Genomic DNA, 25,037 nt, shown 5'->3' with positions numbered 1-25,037 from the left:
TTTTGTTTAATTTCCAAACAGATCGTTAAGGTATACTGTTTTCTTGAATGAACTTCCATTTTTACTTTTATGCAACTTCCATTTTTATTTTTATTCAACTTCCATTTTTATTCAATTTCTTTTTCTATTCAATTTCCTTTTTTATTTAATTTCCAAATAGATCGTCAATGTATAGTGGTTTCTTGAATGAACTTCCACTTTTCATTTTATCCAACTTTCATTTTTATTTTTATTCAACTTCCATTTTTATTCGATTTCCTTTTCTACTGAATTTCCTTTTTTTGTTTAATTTTCAAATAGATCGTTAAGGTTCAGTGGTTTCATGAATGAACTTCCATTTTTATTTTTATTCAACTTCCATTTCTATTCAATTTCCTTTATTTGTTTATTATCCAAATAGATCGTTAAGGTATAGTGGTTTTTTGAATGAACTTCCATTTGCAATTTTATGCAACTTCCATTTTTATTTTTATTCAACTTCCATTTTGTTCAATTTCCTTTTCTATTCAATTTCCTTTTTTTATTTAATTTCCAAATAGATCGTAAGTGTATAGTGGTTGCTTGAATGAACTTCCATTTTTCATTTTATGCAATTTCCATTTTTATTTTTATTCAACTTCCATTTTTATTCAATTTCCTCTTCTATGGAATTTCATTTTTTTATTTAATTTCCAAATAGATCGTTAAGGTACAGTGGTTTCATGAATGAATTTCCATTTTTTATTTTATGCAACTTCCGTTTTTATGTTAATTCAACTGCCATTTTTATTCAATTTCCATTTCTATTCAATTGCCTATTTTTATTTAATTTCCAAATAGATCGTTAATGTATAGTGGTTTCTTGAATGAACTTCCATTTTTAATTTTATGCAACTTCAATTTTTATTTTTATTCAACTTTCATTTTTATTCAATTTTCTTTTCTATTTAATTTCCTTTTTTTACTTCATTTCCTAATAGATCTTTAAGGTATAGTGGTTTCTTGAATGAACTTCCATTGTTAATTTTATGCATCTTCCATTTTTATTTTTATTTAGCTTTCATTTTTATTCAATTTCCATTTCTATTCAATTTTCTTTTTTTATTTAATTTCCAAATAGATTGTTAATGTATAGTGGTTTCTTGAATGAACATCCATTTTTAATATTACGTGTCTTCCATTTCTATTTTTAGTCAACATCCATTTTTCTTCAATTTCCTTTTCGATTAAATTCCCTTTCTTTTATTCATTTCCAAATAGATCGTTAAGGTATAGTGGTTTCTTGAATGAACTTCCATGTGTAATTTTATGCAACTTCCATTTTTATTTTTATTCAGCTTCCATTTTTATTCATATTCCTTTTCTATTTAATTCCTTTTTTTATTTCATTTCCAAATAGATCGTTAAGGTATAGTGTTTCTTGAATGAACTTCCATTTTTAATTTTATGCAACTTCCATTTCTATTTTTATTCAACTTTCATTTTTAATCAATTTCCTTTTCCATTGAAATTCCTTTTTTTATTTAATTTCCAAATAGATCGTTAATGTATAGTGGTTTTTTGAATGAACTTTCATTTTTAATTTTATGCAACTTCCATTTATAATTTTATTCAACTTCCTCTTTTATTCAATTTTCTTTTTTATTTAATTTCCAAACAGATCGTTAAGGTATATTGGTTTCTTGAATGAACTTCCATTTTTAATTTTATGCAACTTCCTTTTTTATTTTAATTTCACTTCCATTTTTATTGAATTTCCATCTCTATTCAATTTAATTTTTTATTTAATTTCCAATTAGATCGTTAAGGTATAGTGGTTTTCTAAATGAACTTCAATTGTTAATTTTATGCAACTTCCATTTTTATTTTTATTTAAGTTTCATTTTTATTCTATTTCTTTTTCAATTGAATTTCCTTTTTTATTTAATTTCCAAATAGATCCTTAAGTTATAGTTGTTTCTTGAATAAACTTCCGTTTTTAATTTTATGCAAGTTCCATTTCTATTTTTATTCAACTTCCATTTTTATTCAATTTCCATCTCTATTCAATTTCCTTTTTTATTTAATTTCCAAATAGATCGTTAAGGTATAGTTGTTTCATGAATGAACTTCCATTTTTAATTTTATGCTACTTTCATTTTTATTTATATTCAACTTCCTCTTTTATTCAATTTCCTTTTCTATTCAATTTCCATTTTTTTTTTTATTTCCAAGTAGATCTTTAAGGTATAGTGGTTTCTTCAATGAACTTCCATTTTTAATTTTATGCAACTTCTATTTTTGTTTTTATTCAACTTCCATTTTTATTCAATTTTCTTTTCTATTAAGTTTCTTTTTTTAATCAATTTCCAAATAGATCGTTAATGTATAGTGGTTTCTTGAATGAACTTCCATTTTTAATTTTATGCAATTTCCATTTTAATTTTTATTCAACTTCAATTTTTATTCAATTTCCTTTTCTGTTAAATTTCCTTTTTTTATTTAATTTCCAAATAGATAGTTAATGTATAGTGGGTTCTTGAATGAACTTTCACTTTTCATTTTATGCAACTTCCATTTTTATTTTTATTCAACTTTCATTTTTATTCAATTTCCTTTTCTGTTAAATTTCCTTTTTTAAGTAATTTCCAAAGAGATCGTTAAGGTATAGTGGTTTCTTGAATAAACTTCCATGTCTAATTTTATGCAGTTTCCACTTCTATTTTTATTCAACTTCTATTTTTATTCAATTTCCATCTCCAATCAATTTTCTTTTTTATTTAATTTCCAAATAGATCGTTAAGGTTTAGTGGTTTCTTGAATGAACTTCCATTTTTAATTTTATGCAACTTCCATTTGTATTTTTATTCAATTTCCTTTTGTATTCAATTTCCTTTTTTTTTTAATTTCAAAATAGATCGTTAAGGTATAGTGGTTTCATTAATGAACTTCCATGTTTAATTTTGTGCAGTTTCCATTTCTATTTTTATTCAACTTCTATTTTTATTAAATTTCCATATCCATTCAATTTCCTTTTTAATTTAATTTCCAAATAGATTGTTAAGGTATAGTGGTTTCGTGAATGAGTTTCCATGTTTAATTTTATTCAATTTCCACTATTATTTTTATTCAACTTCTATTTTTATTCAATTTCCTTCTCCATTGAATTTCCTTTTTTTATTTAATTTCCAAATAGATCATTAAAATATAGTGGTTTCTTGAATGAACTTTCATTTTTAATTTTATGCAACTTCCATTTTTATTTTTATTCCACTTCCATTTTTATTCAATTTTCTTTTTTATTTCATTTCCAAATAGATCGTTAATGTATAGTGGTTTCTTGAATGAACTTCCATTTTAAATTTTATTCAACTTCCATTTTTATTTTTTTTTAACTTCCATTTTTATTCAATTTCTTTTTCTATTGAATTTCCTTTTTTATTTTATTCCAAATAGATCGTTAAGATGTAGTGGTTTCTTGAATGAACTTTCATTTTTAATTTTATGCAACTTCTATTTTTATTTTTATTCCACTTCCATTTTAATTCAGTTTCCTTTTCTATTCAATTTCCTTTTTTTATTTAATTTCCAAATAGATCGTTAAGGTATAGTGGTTTCTTGAATGAACTTCCATTTTTAATTTTATGCAACTTCCATTTGTATTTTTATTCAACTTCCATTTTTATTCAATTTCCTTTTTTATTTAATTTCCAAATAGATCGTTAAGGTATAGTGGTTTCTTGAATGAACTTCCGTGTTTAATTTTATGCAGTTTCCATTTCTATTTTTATTCAACTTCTATTTTTATTAAATTTCCATCTCCATTCAATTTCCGTTTTTATTTAATTTCCAGATAGATCATTAAGGTATAGTGGTTTCCTGAATGAATTTCCATGTCTAATTTTATGCAGTTTCCACTTCTATTTTTATTCAATTTCCATCTCCATTCAATTTCCTTTTTTTATTTAATTTCCCTATAGATCGTTAAGGTATCGTGGTTTCTGGAATGAACTTTCATTTTCAATTTTATGCAACTTCCATTTTTAATTTTATTTAACTTCCATTTTTATTCAATTTCCTTTTCTATTAAATTTCCTTTTTTATTTAGTTTCCTTTTTTATTTAGTTTCCAAATAGATCGTTAAGGTGTAGTGGTTTCTTGAATGAACTTCCACGTTTAATTTTATGCAGTTTCCATTTCTATTTTTATTCAACTTTTATTTTTATTAAATTTCCGTCTCTATTGAATTTCCTTTTTTTTTTTATTTCATTTCCAAATAGATCGTTAAGGTATAGTGGTTTCTTGAATGAACTTCCGTGTTTAATTTTATGCAGTGTCCATTTCTATTTTTATTCAACTTCTATTTTTATACAATTTCCATCTCCATTCAATTTCCTTTTTTATTTAATTTCCCAATAGATTGTTAAGGTATAGTGGTTTCTTGAATGAACTTCCATTTTTAATTTTATGCAACTTTCATTTGTATTTTTATTCCGCTTCCATTTTAATTCAATTTCCTTTTCTATTCAATTTCCTTTTTTATTTAATTTCGAAATAGATCGTTAAGGTATTGTGGTTTCTTTAATGAACTTTCATTTTTAATTTATGCAACTTTCATTTTTATTTTTATTCAACTTCGAATTTTATTGAATTTCCTTTTCTATTCAATTTCCTTTTTTTATTTAATTTCCAAATAGATCTTTAATGTATACTGATTTCTTGAATGAACTTCCATTTTTAATTTTATGCAACTTCCTTTTTTATTGTTATTCCGCTTCCATTTTTATTCAATTTTCTTTTCTATTCAATTTCCTTTTTTATTTAATTTCCAAATAGATCGTTAAGGTATAGTGGTTTTTTGAATGAACTTCCATGTTTAATTTTATGCAGTGTCCATTTCTATTTTAATTTAACTTCTATTTTTATTTAATTTCCATCTCCATTCAATTTCCTTTTTTATTTAATTTCTAAATAGATCGTTAATATCACGGCCCCAAACTGCCCCTAGTAGGATGGTGCCGTGATGGCCGGTAATCCGAGATTACCGAAGGCCAACTTTCAAAATTCACACACAACATAGTATAAATTTATGGGGCTCACAAATGCGGAAGCGATATATATCAATCAGATTAGTCCATAAGAGCTGTGCATAAGTTAAGTGAAATAGCAAGCATCTTCAATGTGTTACAACTTAGTTACAAATGAAGCAGAATACAAATTACGTCTTATATTTCAACAAAGGGCTTCACAAGCCGACACAAATAAAATGTCCGAATTACTGGTCAAGGAACATAGTCTAGCAGATTGCCGACATCCTCGTTGCCGACGTGACATACATACAAAACACACATCTTGATCAAAAGGTTTCTTGAGCCGACGTGTGCGAATTACAAATATTACAGGTCGAGAAGCATGATTTTCAAGACTGCCGACATAATTGCAAGTCAAGGCGGCATGACAAAAATCCAAAACAAGCTCCAAGTCACATCTAGGCGTCATCGCCTTCTTGCTCATTACCTACATATATATAGAGAGGGTAAGCTTGGATACTCAGTGAATGGTATAATTAATAAAGGGTTTTGCATGAATAATAGCCGAAGTTCTTTCCAACAATACAAGTCAAAACTTTATATAATAAGGGATGGACCTCGTCCATCTAACAAATCTTCAAAGCTTCGAGGGATGCTCACCAGCATCAACATATTACAAAGGATAACATTCTGGTAAACATATTCACACGGTAAACCGTCAGTGGCAAAACAAGACAAAACAAGGGAGGTATCTCAAACAAGGGTACTACAAAAGTTTAGAGTCCTCTAGCACAAGGGACTTTCGAAACAAGATGTGCTGCGAAAGTTTAGAGTCCTCCAGCACGAGGGACTTTCAAGACGAGATGTGCTGCGAAAGTTTTGAGTCTTCCAGCATGAGGGACTTTCGAGACAAGATGTGCCGCGAAAGTTTAGAGTCCTCCAGCACGAGGGACTTTCAAACGAGATGTGCTGCGAAAGTTTAGAGTCCTCCAGCACAAGGGACTTTCCGAGAAGGTCATCAAAACGAGGTAATACTTGATATACAAAATTGGGACAATTAATCATGCTTAACAAATACTTTCGAAACAAAGCAAAGCAAAGTCTTTATCAAAACATATAACATAGCTTTATTAAAAATACCACTCACCTAGTTCGTCAAACGTCGAGGTCAAGCAAATCCCAGTCCTACAAACACATGGCAAGGTCTATTGAATGCACCACTCAAAACAAGTCTACCATGCACATAAATGACCTCGGCATTCTTCGAAAACCAAGTCAAATCAAATCAAAACATCGTTTCTTATTTCTGGAAAATCGGCTGGGCAACTACCAGGTCTAGGCCGAGGTCCCACACCTCCTTGCCGAGGTGTGGCCCCGACGGCCACATTCAAAAGCGAAGTTGGAAAAATCTGGGTTTCTTCTTGATAAACATGAAGAATAAGAGCATGAAGAACATGAACATGAGGAAGACGAATGCAAAGATCAAAAACTTGCTATTACGAAAGCTAAGATTTCATGCTATGAATTCAAAACATGGACCTGGGTACCCATACTCAGGGATCTTTCCAAAACAAGCACAAAAACATGGTTCTAGACGCAAACTTTTGGATCAAACGAGACTTTTCTTCAAGAATACGTGAAAACCATTTTCTCTTTCTAAAACCAACTTTAAATCAGTGCATGACGTGCAAAACAAGCCCGATCGTGCAATGCAGCTAGATGATCAATAAGAACAACAAGAGTAGATCAAGATTCTAACCTCAAAACTCGAATCTAACGGTTCAACCCCAACGATCAAGCTTGGAAGTCTACTCTCTCACTCAAAACTTCACCTTCTTCTTCCTAGAGTCTCTCTCTCTCTCTAAAAGACAAGATTTGATACCAAATGATATGTTTTCTTGACAGTCACTGACTTAACCCTATGCTGGGACACGTGGCATCGGCTAATTGGTTCTACCCAAAAAGGTGACTGACTGACAAGACAAGGCTATGACAAAGTGTGCTCAACAAGCTAGTCGGTAAGAACACTCCGGCAAGTGATGATCTCGGCTAAGGACAAGGCTTCGGCAAGTAGGCAACAATGACATTGGCTTGGAAGGACAACACTTGACTTAGCTGTGCCACACCTTGGCCTAGATGTGCCACACCTCGGTCTAGGTCATACCAATCCAGCGATAAAACCACTTAGGTGCAGGGACAACATCTCGGCCTAGATAATACACATCTCGGCCTCGGTGCTGCACACCTCGGCCTAGATAGTGACATCTCGGCCAATATGCCAGAGCGAAGATGGAGGTCGGCTTAAGTGATTCCAAGGAAATTCTAAGTGTAAGAAGGAGTTCAAAGGTGACTAGGCTAAGGATGACCTCGGTAACACACCAGGCAAGAACAAAGCATGCAAACAACACTCAAGCAAAACAAGACAAGATTTGCAAATGCACATATCAAAACAAGATCATACATAGGTGTATGCAAGTATGACTAAGTTGAAATGAGGGTTGTTACAGTTAAGGTGCAGTGGTTTCTTAAATGACCTTCCATTTTTAATTTTATGCTACTTCCACTTGTATTTTTATTCAACTTCCATTTTTATTCAATTTCCTTTCCTATTCAATTTCCTTTTTTATTGGATTTCCAAATAGATCGTCACAGTATAGTGGTTTCTTGAATGAACTTCCATGTTTAATTTTATGCAGTTTCCATTTCTATTTTTATTCAACTTCTATTTTTATTAAATTTCCATCTCCATTCAATTTCCTTTTTAATTTAATTCCCAAACAGATCGTTAAGGTATAGTGGTTTCTTAAATGAACTTCCATGTTCAATTTTATGCAGTTTCCATTTCTATTTTTATTCAACTTCTATTTTTATTAAATTTCCATTTCCATTCAGTTTCCTTTTTTATTTAATTTCCAAATAGATCGTTAAGGTATAGTGGTTTTCTGAATGAATTTCCATGTATAATTTTATGCAGTTTCCACTTCTATTTTTATTCAATTTCCATCTCCATTCAAATTCCTTTTTTTATTTAATTTCCAAATAGATCGTTAAGGTATAGTGGTTTCTTGAATGAACTTTCTTTTTTAATTTTATGCAATTTCCATTTTTATTTTTATTCAACTTCCATTTTTATTCAATTTCCTTTTCTATTGAATTTCCTTTTTTATTCAGTTTCCAAATAGATCGTTAGGGTGTAGTTGTTTCTTGAATGAACTTCCATTTCTAATTTTATGCAACTTTCATTTTTATTTTTATTCCACTTCCATTTTTATTCAATTTCTTATTCCATGCAATTTCTTTTTTATTTAATTTCCAAATAGATTGTTAAGGTATAGTAGTTTCTTCGATGAACTTCCATGTTTAATTTTATGCAGTTTCCATTTCTATTTTTATTCAACTTCTATTTTTATTCAATTCCGATCCACATTCAATTTCCTTTTTTATTTAATTCCCAAATAGATCGTTAAGGTGTAATGGTTTCTTGAATGAACTTCCATTTTTAATTTTATGCAACTTCCATTTTTATTTTTATTCCGCTTCCACTTTTATTCAATTTCCATTTCTAATCAATTTCCTTTTTTAATTAATTTCTAAATAGATTGTTAAGGTATAGTGGTTTCTTGAATGAACTTTCATGTTTAATTTTATGCAGTTTCCATTTCTATTTTTATTAAATTTCCCTCTCCATTCAATTTCCTTTTTTATTTAATTTCCAAATAGATCGTTAAGGTATAGTGGTTTCTTAAATGAACTTTCATTTTTAATTTTAAGCAACTTCCATTTTTATTTTTATTCAACCTCGATTTTTATTCAATTTCCTTTTCTATTCAATTTCCTTTTTTTTATTTAATTTCCAAATAGATCGTTAATGTATATTGGTTTCTTGAATGAACTTCCATTTTTAATTTTATGCAACTTCCATTTTTCTTTTAATTAAACTTCCATTTTTATTCAATTTCCTTTTCTATTCATTTTCCTTTTTTATTTAATTAGCAAATATATCGTTAAGGTATAGTGGCTTCTTGAATGAACATCCATTTTTAATTATAAGCAACTTTCACTTTTATATTTATACCACTTCCATTTTTATTCAATTTCCTTTACTATTTAATTTCCAAATATATCGTTAAGTTATAGTGGTTTCTTGAATGAACTTCCATGTTTAATTTTATGCAGTTTCCATTTCTATTTTTATTCAATTTCCATCTCCATTCAATTTCCTTTTTTATTTAATTTCCAAATAGATCGTTAAGGTATAGTGGTTTTTTGAATGAACTTCCATTTTTAATTTTATGGTACTTCCATTTGTATTCAATTTCCTTTTCTATTCAATTTCCTTTTTTATTTAATTTCCAAATAGATCGTTAAGGTATAGTGGTTTCTTGAATAAACTTCCACGTTTAATTTTAATCAGTTTCATTTATATTTTTATTCAACTTCTATTTTTATTAAATTTCCATCTCCATTCAATTTATTTTTTTATTTAATTACAAAATAGATCGTTAAGGTATGATGGTTTCTTGAATGAATTTCCATATTTAATTTTTCGTAGTTTCCACTTCTATTTTTATTCAACTTCTATTTTTATTCAATTTCCATATCCATTCAATTTTCTTTTTTTGTTTAATTTCCAAATAGATCGTTAAGGTATAGTGGTTTCTTGAATGAACTTTCATTTTTAATTTTATGCAACTTCCATTTTCATTTTTATTCAACTTCCATTTTTACTCAATTCCCTTTTCTATTGAATTTCCTTTTTCATTTAATTTCCAAACAGATCGTTAAGGTGTAGTGGTTTCTTGAAGGAACTTGCATTTTTAATTTTATGCAACTTCCATTTGTATTTTTATTCCACTTCCATTTTTATTAAATTTCCTTTTCTATTCAATCTCCTTTTTTACTTAATTTCCAAATAGATCGTTAAGGTATAATAGTTTCTTGAATGAACTTACATGTTTAATTTCATGCAGTTTCCATTTCTATTTTTATTCAACTTCTATTTTTATTCAATTTCGATCTCCATGTAATTTCCTTTTAAATCTAATTCCCGAATAGATCGTTAAGGTGTAGTGGTTTCTTGAATGAACTTTCATTTTTAATTTTATGCAACTTCCATTTTTATTTTTATTCAACTTCGATTTTTATTCAATTTCCTTTTTTTTTATTCAATTTCCAAATAGATCGTTAATGTATACTGGTTTCTTAAATGAACTTTCTTTTTTAATTTAATGCAACTTCCATTTTTCTTTTTATTAAACTTCCGTTTTTATTCAATTTCCTTTTCTATTCATTTTCCTCTTTTATTTAATTTCCGAATAGATCGTTAAGGTATAGTGGTTTCTTGAATGAAATTCCATTTTTAATTATAAGCAACTTCCATTTTTATTTTTATTCCACATCCATTTTTATTCAATTTCCTTTTCTTTTCAATTTCTTTTTTTATTTAATTCTCAAATAGATCGTTAAGTTATAGTGTTTTCTTGAATGAACCTCCCTGTTTAATTTTATGCAGTTTCCATTTCCATTTTTATTCAATTTCCATCGCCATTCAATTTCCTTTTTTATTTAATTTCCAAATAGATCGTTAAGGTGTAGTGGTTTTTTGAATGAACTTCCATTCTTAATTTTACGCAACTTCCGTTTTTATTTTTATTCCACTTCCAATTTTATTCAATTTCCTTTTCTATTCAATTTCCTTACTTATTTAATTTCCAAAGAGATCGATAAGGTGTAGTGGTTTCTTGAATGAACTTCCACGCTTAATTTTATGCTGTTTGCATTTCTATTTTTATTCAACTTCTATTTTTATTAAATTTCCATCTCCATTGAATTTCCTTTTTTGATTAAATTTTCAACTAGATCGTTAAGGTATAGTGGTTTCTTGAATGAACTTCCGTGTTTAATTTTATGGAGTGTCCATTTCTATTTTCATTCAACTTCTATTTTTATTCAAATTCTATCTCCATTCAATTTCGTTTTTCATTTAATTTCCCAGTAGATTGTTAAGGTATAGTCGTTTCTTGAATGAACTTCCACTTTTAATTTTATGCAACTTCTATTTGTATTTTTATTCCACTTCCATTTTAATTCAATTTCCTTTTCTATTCAATTTCCTTTTTCATTTAATTTTCAAATAGATCGTTAAGGTATAGTGGTTTCTCGAATGAACTTTCATTTTTAATTTATGCAACTTCCATTTTTATTTTTATTCAACTTCAATTTTTATTTAATTTCCTTTTCTATTCAATTTCCTTTTTTTATTTAATTTCCAAACAGATCGTTAATGTATACTGATTTCATGAATGAACTTCCATTTTTAATTTTATGCAACTTCCACTTTTATTTTTATTCCACTTCCATTTTTTTTTCAATTTCCTTTTCTATTCAATTTCCTTTTTTCTTTAATTTCCAAATAGATCGTTAAGGTATAGTGATTTCCTGAATGAACTTGCATGTTTAATTTTATGCAGTTTCCATTTCTATTTTTATTCAACTTCTATTTTTATTCAATTTCGATCCACGTTCAAATAGATCGTTACGGGGTAGTCATTTCTTGAATGAACTTCTATTTTTAATTTTTTGCAACTTCCATTTTTATTTTATTCCACTTCTATTTTTATTCAATTTCCATTTCTAATCAATTTCCTTTTTTAATGAATTTCCAAATAGATCGTTAAGGTATAGTGGTTTCTTGAATGAACTTTCATGCTTTATTTTACGCAGTTTCCATTTCTATTTTTATTCAACTTCTATTTTTATTCAATTTTCATCTCCACTCAATTTCCTTTTTTATTTAATTTCCAAATAGATCGTTAAGGTTTAGTGGTTTCTTGAATGAACTTCCATTTTTAATTTTATGCAACTTCCATTTGTATTTTTATTCAACATCCATTTATATACAATTTCATTTGCTATTCAATTTCCTTTTTTATTTAATTTCCAAATAGATCGTTAAGGTAAAGTAGTTTCATTAATGAACTTCCATGTTCAATTTTATGCAGTTTTCATTTCTATTTTTATTCAACTTCTATTTTTATTAAATTCCCATCTCCATTCAATTTCCTTTTTAATTTAATTTCCAAATAGATCGTTAAGGTATAGTGGTTTCGTGATTGAATTTCCATGTTTAATTTTACGCAGTTTCCACTGCTATTTTTAGTCAACTTCTATTTTTATTCAATTTCCTTCTCCATTCAATTTCCTTTTTTTATTTAATTTCCAAATAGATCGTTAATGTAACTTATATTTTTATTTTTATTCCACTTCCATTTTTATTCAATTTTCTTTTTTATTTAATTTCCAAATCGATCGTTAATGTATAGTGGTTTCTTCAATGAACTTCCATTTTTAATTTTATTCAACTTCTATTTTTTTTTTCAACTTCCATTTTTATTCAATTTCTTTTTCTATTGTATTTCTTTTTTTATTTAATTCCAAATAGATCGTTAAGCTGTAGTGGTTTTTTGAATAAACTTCAATTTTTAATTTTATGCAACTTCCATTTTTATTTTTATTCCACTTCTATTTTTATTCAATTTCCATTTCTAATAATTTTCCTTTTTTAATTAATTTCCAAATAGATCGTTAAGGTAAAGTGGTTCCTTCAATGAACTTTCATGTTTAATTTTATGCAGCTTCCATTTCTATGTTTATTCAACTTCTATTTTTATTAAATATCCATATCCATTCAATTTCCTTTTTTATTTAATTTCCAAACAGATCGTTAAGGTATAGTGGTTTCTTGAATGAACTTTCATTTTTAATTATATGCAACTTTCATTTTTAATTATATGCAACTTCCATTTTTATTTTTATTCAACCTCGATTTTTATTCAATTTCCTTTTCTATTCAATTTCCTTTTTTTATTAAATTTCCAAATAGATTGTTAATGTATACTGGTTTCTTGAATGAACTTCCATTTTCAATTTTATGCAACTTCCATTTTTCTTTTTATTAAACATCCATTTTTATTCAATTTTCTTTTCTATTCATTTTGCTTTTTTATTTAATTTCTGAATACATCGTCAAGGTATAGTGGCTTTTTGAATGAACATCCATTTTTAATTATAGGCAACTTTCATTTTTATTTTTATTCCATTTCTATTTTTATTCAATTTCCTTTTCTATTCAATTTCCTTTTTTATTTAATTTCCAAATAGATCGTTAAGTTATAGTGGTTTCTTGAATGAACTTCCATGTTTAATTTTACGCAGTTTCCATTTCTATTTTTATTCAACTTCTATTTTTATCCAATTTCGATCTCCATTCAATTTCCATTTCTATTTAATTCCCAAATAGATCGTTAAGGTGCAGTGGTTTCTTGAATGAACTTCCATTTTTAATTTTATGCAACTTCAATTTTTAATTTTATTCCACTTCCATTTTTATTCAATTTCCATTTCTATTCAATTTCCATTTTTAATTAATTTCCAAATATATCGTTAAGGTATAGTGGTTTCTTGAATGAACTTCCATGTCTAATTTTATGTAGTTTCCATTTCTATTTTTATTCAACTTCTATTTTTATTCAATTTTCATCTCCATTCAATTTCCTTTTTTATTTAATTTCCAAATAGATCGTTAAGGTTTAGTGGTTTCTTGAATGAACTTCCATTTTTAATTTTATGCAACTTCCATTTGTATTTTTATTCAATTTCCTTTTCTATTCAATTTCCTTTTTTTTTTAATTTCCAAATAGATCGTTAAGATATAGTGGTTTCATTAATGAACTTCCATGTTTAATTTTATGCAGTTTCCATTTCTATTTTTATTCAACTTCTATTTTTAATAAATTTCCATCTCCATTCAATTTCCTTTTTAATTTAATTTCCAAATACATCGTTAAGATATAGTGGTTTCGTGAATGAATTTCCATTTTAATTTTATGCAATTTCCACTGCTATTTTTATTCAACTTCTATTTTTATTCAATTTGCTTCTCCATTCAATTTCCTTTTTTTAATTTAATTTCCAAATATATCATTATAATATAGTGGTTTCTTGAATGAACTTTCATTTTTAATTTTATGCAACTTCCATTTTTATTTTTATTCCACTTCCATTTTTATTCAATGTTTTTTTTTTATTTCATTTCCAAATTGATCGTTAATGTATAGTGGTTTCTTGAATGAACTTCCATTTTTAATTTTGTTCAACTTCCATTTTTATTTTTTTTAGCTTCCATTTTTATTCAATTTCTTTTTCTATTGAATTTCCTTTGTTATTTAATTCCAAATAGATCGTTAAGATGTAGTGGTTTCTTGAATGAACTTCCATTTTTAATTTTATGCAACTTCCATTTTTATTTTTATTCCACTTCCATTTTAATTCAGTTTCCTTTTCTATTCAATTTCCTTTTTTTATTTAATTTCCAAATAGATCGTTAAGGTATAGTGGTTTCTTGAATGAACTTCCATTTTTAATTTTATGCAACTTCCATTTGTATTTTTAATCAACTTCCATTTTTATTCAATTTCCTTTTCTATTCAATTTCCTTTTTTATTTAATTTCCAAACAAATCGTTAATGTATACTGATTCCTTGAATGAACTTCCATTTTTAATTTTATGCAGTTTCCATTTCTATTTTTATTAAATTTCCATCTCCATTCAATTTCCGTTTTTATTTAATTTCCAGATAGATCGTTAAGGTGTAGTGGTTTCTTGAATGAACTTCCATTTTGAATTTTATGCAACTTCCATTTTTATTTTTATTCCACTTCCATTTTTATTCAATTTCCTTTTCTATTCAATTTCCTTTTTTTATTTAATTTCCGAAGAGATCGTTAATGTATAGTGCTTTCGTGAATGAACTTCCATTTTTAATTTTATGCAACTTCCATTTTTATTTTTATTCAATTTCTTTTTCTATTGAATTTCCTTTTTTATTTAATTCCAAATAGATCATTAAGGTGTAGTGGTTTCTTGAATAAACTTCCATTTTTAATTTTATGCAACTCCCATTTTTATTTTTATTCCACTTCCATTTTTATTTAGTTTGCTTTTCTATTCAATTTCCTTTTTTATTTAATTTACAAATAGATCGTTGAGGTATGGTGGTTTCTTGAATGAATTTCCATGTTTAATTTTATGCAGTTTCCATTTTATTTTTATTCAACTTCTATTTTTGTTCAATTTCCATCTCCATTCAATTTCCTTTCTTATTTAATTTCCAAACAGATCGTTAAGGTGTAGTGGTTTCTTGAATGAACTTCCATTCTTAATTTTTTGCAAATTTCATTTTTATTTTCATTCCACTTCCATTTTTATTCAATTTCTTTTTCTATTCAATTTCCTTTTTTATTTAATTTCCAAATAGATCGTTAAGGTATAGTGGTTTTTTGAATGAACTTCTATGTTTAATTTTCTGCAGTGTCCGTTTCTATTTTTATTCAACATCTATTTTTATTCAATTTCAATCTCCATTCAATTTCCTTTTTTATTTAATTTCCCAATAGATCGTTAAGGTATAGTGGTTTCTTGAATGAACTTCCATTTTTAATTTTATGCAACTTCCATTTGTATTTTTATTCCATTTCCATTTTAATTCAATTTCCTTTTTTATTTAATTTCCAAATAGATCGTTAAGGTATAGTGGTTTCTTGAATGAACTTTCATTTTTAATTTTATGCAACTTCCATTTTTATTTTTATTCAACTTCGATTTTTATTCAATTTCCTTTTCTATTCAATTTCCTTTTTTTATCTAATTTCCAAATAGATTGCTAATGTATACTGGTTTCTTGAATGAACTTCCATTATTAATTTTATGCAACTTCCATTTTTCTTTTAATTAAACTTCCATTTTTATTCAATTTCCTTCTCTATTCATTTACCTTTTTTATTTAATTTCCGAATAGATCGTTAAGGTATTGGGGTTTCTTAAATGAACTTCCATTTTTATTTTTATTCCACTTCCATTTTTATTCAATTTCCTTTTCTATTCAATTTCCTTTTTTATTTAATTTCCAAATAGATCGTTAAGTTATAGTGGTTTCTTGAATGAACTTCCATGTTTAATTTTATGCAGTTTCCATTTCTATTTTTATTCAATTTCCATCTTCATTCAATTTCCTTTTTCATTTAATTTCCAAATAGATCGTTAAGGTGTAGTGGTTTTTTGAATGAACTTCCATTTTTAATTTTATGCTACTTCCATTTGTATTTTTATTGAACTTTCATTTTTATGTAATTTCTAAAGAGATCGTTAAGGTGTAATGGTTTCTTGAATGAACTTCCACGTTTAATTTTATGCAGTTTCCATTTCTATTTCTATTCAACTTCTATTTTTATTTAATTTCCATCTCCATTCAATTTCCTTTGTTTATTTCATTTCCAAATAGATCGTTAAGGTATAGTGGTTTCTTGAATGAACTTCCGTGTTTAATATATGCAGTGTCCATTTCTATTTTTATTCAACTTCTATTTTTATTCAATTTCCACCTCCATTTAATTTCCTTTTTTATTTAATTTCCCAACAAATTGTTAAGGTATAGTGGTTTCTTGAATGAACTTCCATTTTTAATTTTATGCAACTTCCATTTGTATTTTTATTCCGCTTCCATTGTAATTCAATTTTCTTTTCTATTCAATTTCCTTTTTTATTTAATTTGCAAATATATCGTTAAGGTATAGTGGTTACTTGAATGAACTTTCATTTTTAATTTATGCTACTTCCATTTTTATTTTCATTCAACATTCATTTTTAGTTAATTTCCTTTTCTATTCAATTTCCTTTTTTATTTAATTTCTAACTAGATCGTTTTAGTATAGTGGTTTCTTGAATGAACTTCCAAGTTTAATTTTATGCAGTTTCCATTTCTATTTTTATTGAACTTCTATTTTTATTAAATTTCCATCTACATTCAATTTCCGTTTTTATTTAATTTCCAAAAAGATCGTTAAGGTTTAGTGGTTTCCTAAATGAATTTCCTTGTTTAATTTTATGCAGTTTCCACTTCTATTTATATTCAATTTCCTTTTTTTATTTAATTTCCCTATAGATCGTTAAGGTATCGTGGTTTCTTGAACGAACTTTCATTTTTAATTTTATGAAACTTCCATTTTTTTTTTATTCAACTTCCATGTTTAATTTTATGCAGTTTCCATTTCTATTTTTATTCAATTTCCATATCCATTCAATTTCCTTTTTTATTTTATTTCCAAACAGATCGTTAAGGTGTAGTGGTTTCTTGAATGAACTTCCATTCTTAATTTTATGCAAATTTCATTTTTTTTTCATTCCACTTTCATTTTTATTCAATTTCTTTTTCTATTCGATTTCCTTTTTTATTTAATTTCCAAATAGATCGTTAAGGTATAGTGGTTTTTTGAATGAACTTCTATGTTTAATTTTATGCAGTGTCCATTTCTATTTTTATTGAACTTCTATTTTTATTGAATTTCGATCTCCATTCAATTTTCTCTTTTATTTAATTTCCCAATAGATCGTTACGGTATAGTTGTTTCTTGAATGAACTTCCATTTTTAATTTTATGCAACTACCATTTGTATTTTTATTCCACTTCCATTTTAATTAAATTTCCTTTTTTATTCAATTTTCTTTTTTATTTAATTTCCAAATAGATCATTAAGGTATAGTGGTTTCTTGAATGAACTTTCATTTTTAATTTTTTACAACTTCCATTTTTATTTTTATTCAACTTCGATTTTTATTCAATTTCCTTTTCTATTCAATTTCCTTTTTTATTTAATTTCCAAATAGATCGTTAAGGTATAGTGGTTTGTTGAAAGAACTTCCATGTTTAATTTTATGTTGTTGCCATTTCTATTTTTATTCAACTTCTATTTTTATTCAATTTCCATCTCCATTCAATTTCGTTTTTTTATTTCATTTCCAAATAGATCGTTAAGGTATAGTTTTTTCTTGAATGAACTTCCATTTTTAATTTTATGCAACTTCCATTTGTATTTTTATTCCACTTCCATTTTTATTCAATTTCATTTTTTATTTAATTTCCAAATAGATCGTTAAGGTATAGTTGTTTCTTGAATGAACTTTCATTTTTAATTTTATGCAACTTCCATTTTTATTTTTTTTACACTTCCATTTTTATTCAATTTCCGTCTCCATTTAATTTCCTTTTTTATTTAATTTCCAAATAGATCGTTAAGGTGTTGTGGTTTCTTGAATGATCTTCCATTTTTAATTATATGCAACTTCTATTTTTATTTTTATTCCACTTCCATTTTTATTCAATTTCCTTTTCTATTCAATTTCCTTTTTTTATTTAATTTCCAAATAGATCGTTAAGGTATAGTGGTTTCTTGAATGAACTTCCGTGTTTAATTTTATGCAGTTTCCATTTCTATTTTTATTCAATTTCGATCTCCATTCAATTTCCTTTTTTATTTAATTTCCAAATAGATCGTTATGGTATAGTGGTTTGTTGAATGAACTTCCATGTTTAATTTTATGCAGTTTCCATTTCAATTTTTATTCAATTTCCATCTCGATTCAATTTCCTTTTTTTTATTTCATTTCCAAATAGATCGTTAAGCCATTGTGGTTTCTTGAATGAACTTCCATTTTTAATTTTATGCAACTTCCATTTGTATTTTTCTTCCACTTCCATTTTTATTTAATTTCCAAATAGATCGTTAAGGTATAGTGGTTTCATGAATGAACTTTCATTTTTAATTTTATGCAACTTCCATTTTTATTTTTATTCAACTTCGATTTTTATTAAATTTTCTTTTCTATTCAATTTTCTTTTTTTATTTAATTTCCAAATAGATCGTTAAGGTATAGTGTTTTCTTGAATGAACTTCCGTGTTTAATTTTATGCAGTTTCCATTTCTATTTTTATTCAACTTCTATTTTTATTCAATTTCGATCTCCATTCAATTTCCTTTTTTATTTAATTTTCAAATAAATCGTTAAGGTGTAGTGCTTTCTTGAATGAACTTCCATTTTTAATTTTATGCAACTTCCATTTTTGTTTTTATTCCACATCCATTTTTATTAAATTTCGATCTCCATTCAATTTCCTTTTTCATTTAATTTCCAAATAGATCGTTAAGGTGTAGTGGTTTCTTGAATGAACTTCCATTTTTAATTTAATGCAACTTCCATTTTTATTTTTATTGCACTTCCATTTTTATTCAATTTCCATTTCTATTCAATTCCCTTTTTTAATTAATTTCCAAATAGATCGTTAAGGTGAAGTGGTTTCTTGCATGAACATCCATTCTTAATTTTATGCAGTTTCCATTTCTATTTTTATTCAACTTCTTTTTTTATTCAATTTCCATCTCCTTTCAATTTCCTTTTTTTATTTAATTTCCAAATAGATCGTTAAGGTGTAGTGGTTTCTTGAATGAACTTTCATTTTTAATTTTATGCAACTTCTATTTTTATTTTTATTCCACTTCCATTTTTTTTTCAATTTCCTTTTCTATTCAATTTGCTTTTTTATTTAATTTGCAAATAGATCGTTAAGGTATAGTGGTTTCTTAAATGAACTTCCGTGTTTAATTTTATGCAGTTTCCATTTCTATTTTTATTCAACCTCTATTTTTATACAATTTCCATCTCCGTTCAATTTCCTTTTTTATTTAATTTCCAAATAGATCGTTAAGGTGTCGTGGTTTCTTGAATGAACTTCCATTCTTAATTTTATGCAACTTCCATATTTATTTTTCTTCCAATTCCATTTTTATTCAGTTTCCTTTTCTATTCAATTTCCTTTTTTATTTAATTTCCAAATAGATCGTTAAGGTATAGCGGTTTCTTGAATGAGCTTCCATGTTTAAATTTTTGCAGTTTCTATTCCTATTTTTATTCAACTTCTATTTTTATTCAATTTCATTTTTTATTTAATTTCCAAATAGATCGTTAAGGTATAGTGGTTTCTTAAATGAACTTTCATTTTTAATTTTATGCAACTTCCATTTTTATTTTTATTCAGCTTCGATTTTTATTCAATTTTCTTTTCAATTCAATTTCCTTTTTTCTATTTAATTTCCAAATAGATCGTTAAGGTATAGTGGTTTCTTGAATAGACTTCCATTTTTAATTTTATGCAAATTCTATTTTTGTTTTTATTCAACTTCCATTTTTATTCAATTTCCTTTTCAATTCAATTTCCATTTTTATTTAATTTCCAAATAGATCATTAACGTGTTGTGGTTTCTTGAATGAACGACCATTCTAAATTTTATGCAACTTCCATTTTTATTTTTATTAAAGTTCCATTTTTATTCAATTTCCTTTTCTATTGAATTACATTTTTATTTAATTTCCAAATAGATCGTTAAGGTATAGCGGTTTCCTGAATGAACTTCCATGTTTAATTTTATACAGTTTCCATTTCTATTTTTATTCAACTTCTATTTTTATTTAATTTCCATTTTTATTTAATTTCTAAATAGATCATTAAGGTGTAGTGGTTTCTTGAAGGAACTTCCATTCTTAATTTTATGCAACTTCCATTTTTATTTTTATTCCACTTCCATTTTTATTCAATTTGTTTTGCTATTCCATTTCCATTTTTTTTTAATTTCCAAATAGATCATTAAGGTATAGTGGTTTCTTGAATGAACTTCCATGCTTTATTGTATGCAGTTTCCATTTCTATTTTTATTCAACATCTATTTTTATTAAATTTCCATCTCCATTCAATTTCCATTTTTATTTAATTTCCAAATAGATCGTTAAGGTGTTGTGGTTTCTTGAATGAACTTCCATTCTGAATTTTATGCAACTTTCATTTTTATTTTTTTTCCACTTCCATTTTTATTCAATTTCCTTTCTATTCAATTTCCTTTTTTATTTAATTTCCAAATAGATCGTTAAGTTATAGTGGTTTCTTGAATGAACTTCCATGTTTAATTTTATACAGTTTCCATTTCTATTTTTATTCAACTTCTATTTTTATTCAATTTCCATCTCCATTCAATTTCCATTTTTATTTAATATCACAATAGATTGTTAAGGTATAGTGGTTTCTTAAATGAACCTCCATGTTTAATTTTTTGCTGTTTCCATTTCTATTTTTATTCAACTTCCATTTTTATTCAATTTCCTTTTCTATTCAATTTCCCTTTTTATTTAATTTCCAAATCGATCATTAAGGTGTTGTGGTTTCTTCAATGAACTTTCATTCTTAATTTTATGCAACTTTCATTTTTTTTTTTGGGTAAGTAACAACTTCCAACTTCTTCCATTTTTATTTTTATTAAAGTTCCATTTTTATTCAATTTCCTTTTCTTTTGAATTATATTTTTATTTATTTTCCAAATAGATCGTTAAGGTATAGTGGTTTCTTGAATGAACTCCCATGTTTAATTTTATGCAGTTTCCATTTCTATTTTTATTCAACTTCTATTTTATTCAATATCCATCTCCATTCAATTTCCATTTTTATTTAATTTCCAAATAGATCGTTAAGGTGTAGTTGTTTCTTGAATGAACTTCCATTCTTAATTTTATGCAACTTCCATTTTTATTTTTATTCCACTTCCATTTTTATTCAATTTCTTTTTCTATTCAATTTCCATTTTTATTTAATTTCCAAATAAATAGTTAAGGTATAGCAGTTTCTTGAATGAACTTCCATGTTTTATTTTATGCAGTTTCCATTTCTATTTTTATTCAACATCTATTTTTATTAAATTTCCATCTCCATTCAATTTCCATTTTTATTTAATTTCCAAATAGATCGCTAAGGTGTTGTGGTTTCTTGAATGACCTCCATTCTGAATTTTATGCAACTTCCATTTTTATTTTTATTCCACTTCCATTTCTATTCAATTTCCTTTTCTATTCAATTTCCTTTTTTATTTAATTTCCAAACAGATCGTTAAGGTATAGTGGTTTCTTGAATGAACTTCCATGTTTAATTTTATGCAGTTTCCATTTCTATTTTTATTCAACTTTCATTTTTCTTCAATTTCCATCTCCATTCAATTTCCATTTTTCTTTAATTTCACAATAGATTGTTAAGGTATAGTGGTTTCTTTAATGAACTTCCATGTTTAATTTTTTGCTGTTTCCATTTCTATTTTTATTCAACTTCTATTTTTATTCAATTTTGCATCTCCATTCAATTTCCTTTTTTATTTAATTTCCCAATAGATCGTTAAGGTATAGTGGTTTCTTGAATGAACTTCCATTATTAATTTAATGCAACTTCCATTTTTATTTTTATTCCACTTCTATTTTTATTCAATTTCCTTTTTTATTTAATTTCCAAATAGATCGTTAAGGTATAGTGGTTTCTGGAATGAACTTCCGTGTTTAATTTTATGTAGTTTCCATTTCTATTTTTATTTAACTTCTATTTTTATTAAATTTCCATCGCCATTCAATTTCCTTTTTTATTTAATTTCCAAATAGATCGTTAAGGTGTAGTGGTTTCTTCAATGAACTTCAATGTTTAATTTTATGCAGTTTCCATTTCTATTTTTATTCAACTTCTATTTTTATTCAATTTCCATCTCCATTCAATTTCCTTTTTTTATTTCATTTCCAAATAAATCGTTAATGTATAGTGGTTTCTTGAATGAACTTCCGTGTTTAATTTTATGCAGTTTCCATTTCAATTTTTATTCAACTTCTATTTTTATTCAATTTCCATCTCCATTCAATTTCCATTTTTTTTTAATTTCCAAATGTATCGTTAAGGTGTAGTGCTTTCTTGAATAAACTTCCATTCTTAATTTTAAGCAACTTCCATTTTGATTTTTATTCTGCTTCCATTTTTATTGAATTTCTTTTTCTATTCAATTTCATTTTTATTTAATTTCCAAATAGATCGTTAAGGTATAGTGGTTTTCTGAATAGACTTCCATTCTTAATTTTATGCAACGTCTATTTTTGTTTTTATTCAACTTCCATTTTTATTCAATTTCCTTTTCTATTCATTTTCTTTTTTTATTTAATTTCCAAATAGATCGTTATGGTATAGTGGAATCTTGAATGAACTTCCATTTTTAATTTTATGCAACTTCCATTCTTATTTTTATTCCACTTCTATTTTTATTCAATTTCCTTTTCTATTCAATTTCCTTTTTTATTTAATTTCCAAATAGATCGTTAAGGTATAGTGGTTTCTGGAATGAACTTCCGTGTTTAATTTTATGCAGTTTTCATTTCTATTTTTATTTAACTTCTATTTTTATTCAATTTCCATCTCCATTCAATTTCCTTTTTTATTTAATTTCCAAATAGATCGTTAAGGTGTAGTGGTTTCTTCAATGAACTTCAATGTTTAATTTTATGCAGTTTAAATTTCTATTTTTATTCAACTTCTATTTTTATTCAATTTCCATCTCCATTCAATTTCCTTTTTTTATTTCATTTCCAAATAAATCGTTAATGTATAGTGGTTTCTTGAATGAACTTCCGTGTTTAATTTTATGCAGTTTCCATTTCAATTTTTATTCAACTTCTATTTTTATTCAATTTCCATCTCCATTCAATTTCCATTTTTTTTTAATTTCCAAATGTATCGTTAAGGTGTAGTGCTTTCTTGAATAAACTTCCATTCTTAATTTTAAGCAACTTCCATTTTGATTTTTATTCCACTTCCATTTTTGTTGAATTTCTTTTTCTATTCAATTTCATTTTTATTTAATTTCCAAATAGATCGTTAAGGTATAGTGGTTTTCTGAATAGACTTCCATTCTTAATTTTATGCAACGTCTATTTTTGTTTTTATTCAACTTCCATTTTTATTCAATTTCCTTTTCTATTCATTTTCTTTTTTTATTTAATTTCCAAATAGATCGTTATGGTATAGTGGAATCTTGAATGAACTTCCATTTTTAATTTTATGCAACTTCCATTCTTATTTTTATTCCACTTCTATTTTTATTCAATTTCCTTTTCTATTCAATTTCCTTTTTTATTTAATTTCCAAATAGATCGTTAAGGTATAGTGGTTTCTGGAATGAACTTCCGTGTTTAATTTTATGCAGTTTTCATTTCTATTTTTATTTAACTTCTATTTTTATTCAATTTCCATCTCCATTCAATTTCCTTTTTTATTTAATTTCCAAATAGATCGTTAAGGTGTAGTGGTTTCTTCAATGAACTTCAATGTTTAATTTTATGCAGTTTAAATTTCTATTTTTATTCAACTTCTATTTTTATTCAATTTCCATCTCCATTCAATTTCCTTTTTTTATTTCATTTCCAAATAAATCGTTAATGTATAGTGGTTTCTTGAATGAACTTCCGTGTTTAATTTTATGCAGTTTCCATTTCAATTTTTATTCAACTTCTATTTTTATTCAATTTCCATCTCCATTCAATTTCCATTTTTTTTTAATTTCCAAATGTATCGTTAAGGTGTAGTGCTTTCTTGAATAAACTTCCATTCTTAATTTTAAGCAACTTCCATTTTGATTTTTATTCCACTTCCATTTTTGTTGAATTTCTTTTTCTATTCAATTTCATTTTTATTTAATTTCCAAATAGATCGTTAAGGTATAGTGGTTTTCTGAATAGACTTCCATTCTTAATTTTATGCAACGTCTATTTTTGTTTTTATTCAACTTCCATTTTTATTCAATTTCCTTTTCTATTCATTTTCTTTTTTTATTTAATTTCCAAATAGATCGTTATGGTATAGTGGAATCTTGAATGAACTTCCATTTTTAATTTTATGCAACTTCCATTCTTATTTTTATTCCACTTCTATTTTTATTCAATTTCCTTTTCTATTCAATTTCCTTTTTTATTTAATTTCCAAATAGATCGTTAAGGTATAGTGGTTTCTGGAATGAACTTCCGTGTTTAATTTTATGCAGTTTTCATTTCTATTTTTATTTAACTTCTATTTTTATTCAATTTCCATCTCCATTCAATTTCCTTTTTTATTTAATTTCCAAATAGATCGTTAAGGTGTAGTGGTTTCTTCAATGAACTTCAATGTTTAATTTTATGCAGTTTAAATTTCTATTTTTATTCAACTTCTATTTTTATTCAATTTCCATCTCCATTCAATTTCCTTTTTTTATTTCATTTCCAAATAAATCGTTAATGTATAGTGGTTTCTTGAATGAACTTCCGTGTTTAATTTTATG

The sequence above is a fragment of the Camellia sinensis genome, unplaced genomic scaffold (assembly GCF_055761805.1).
Source record: "Camellia sinensis isolate YWXY unplaced genomic scaffold, ASM5576180v1 Unanchor2, whole genome shotgun sequence".
Taxonomy (NCBI): domain Eukaryota; kingdom Viridiplantae; phylum Streptophyta; class Magnoliopsida; order Ericales; family Theaceae; genus Camellia; species Camellia sinensis.
Note: the sequence above shows the minus strand (reverse complement) of the source record.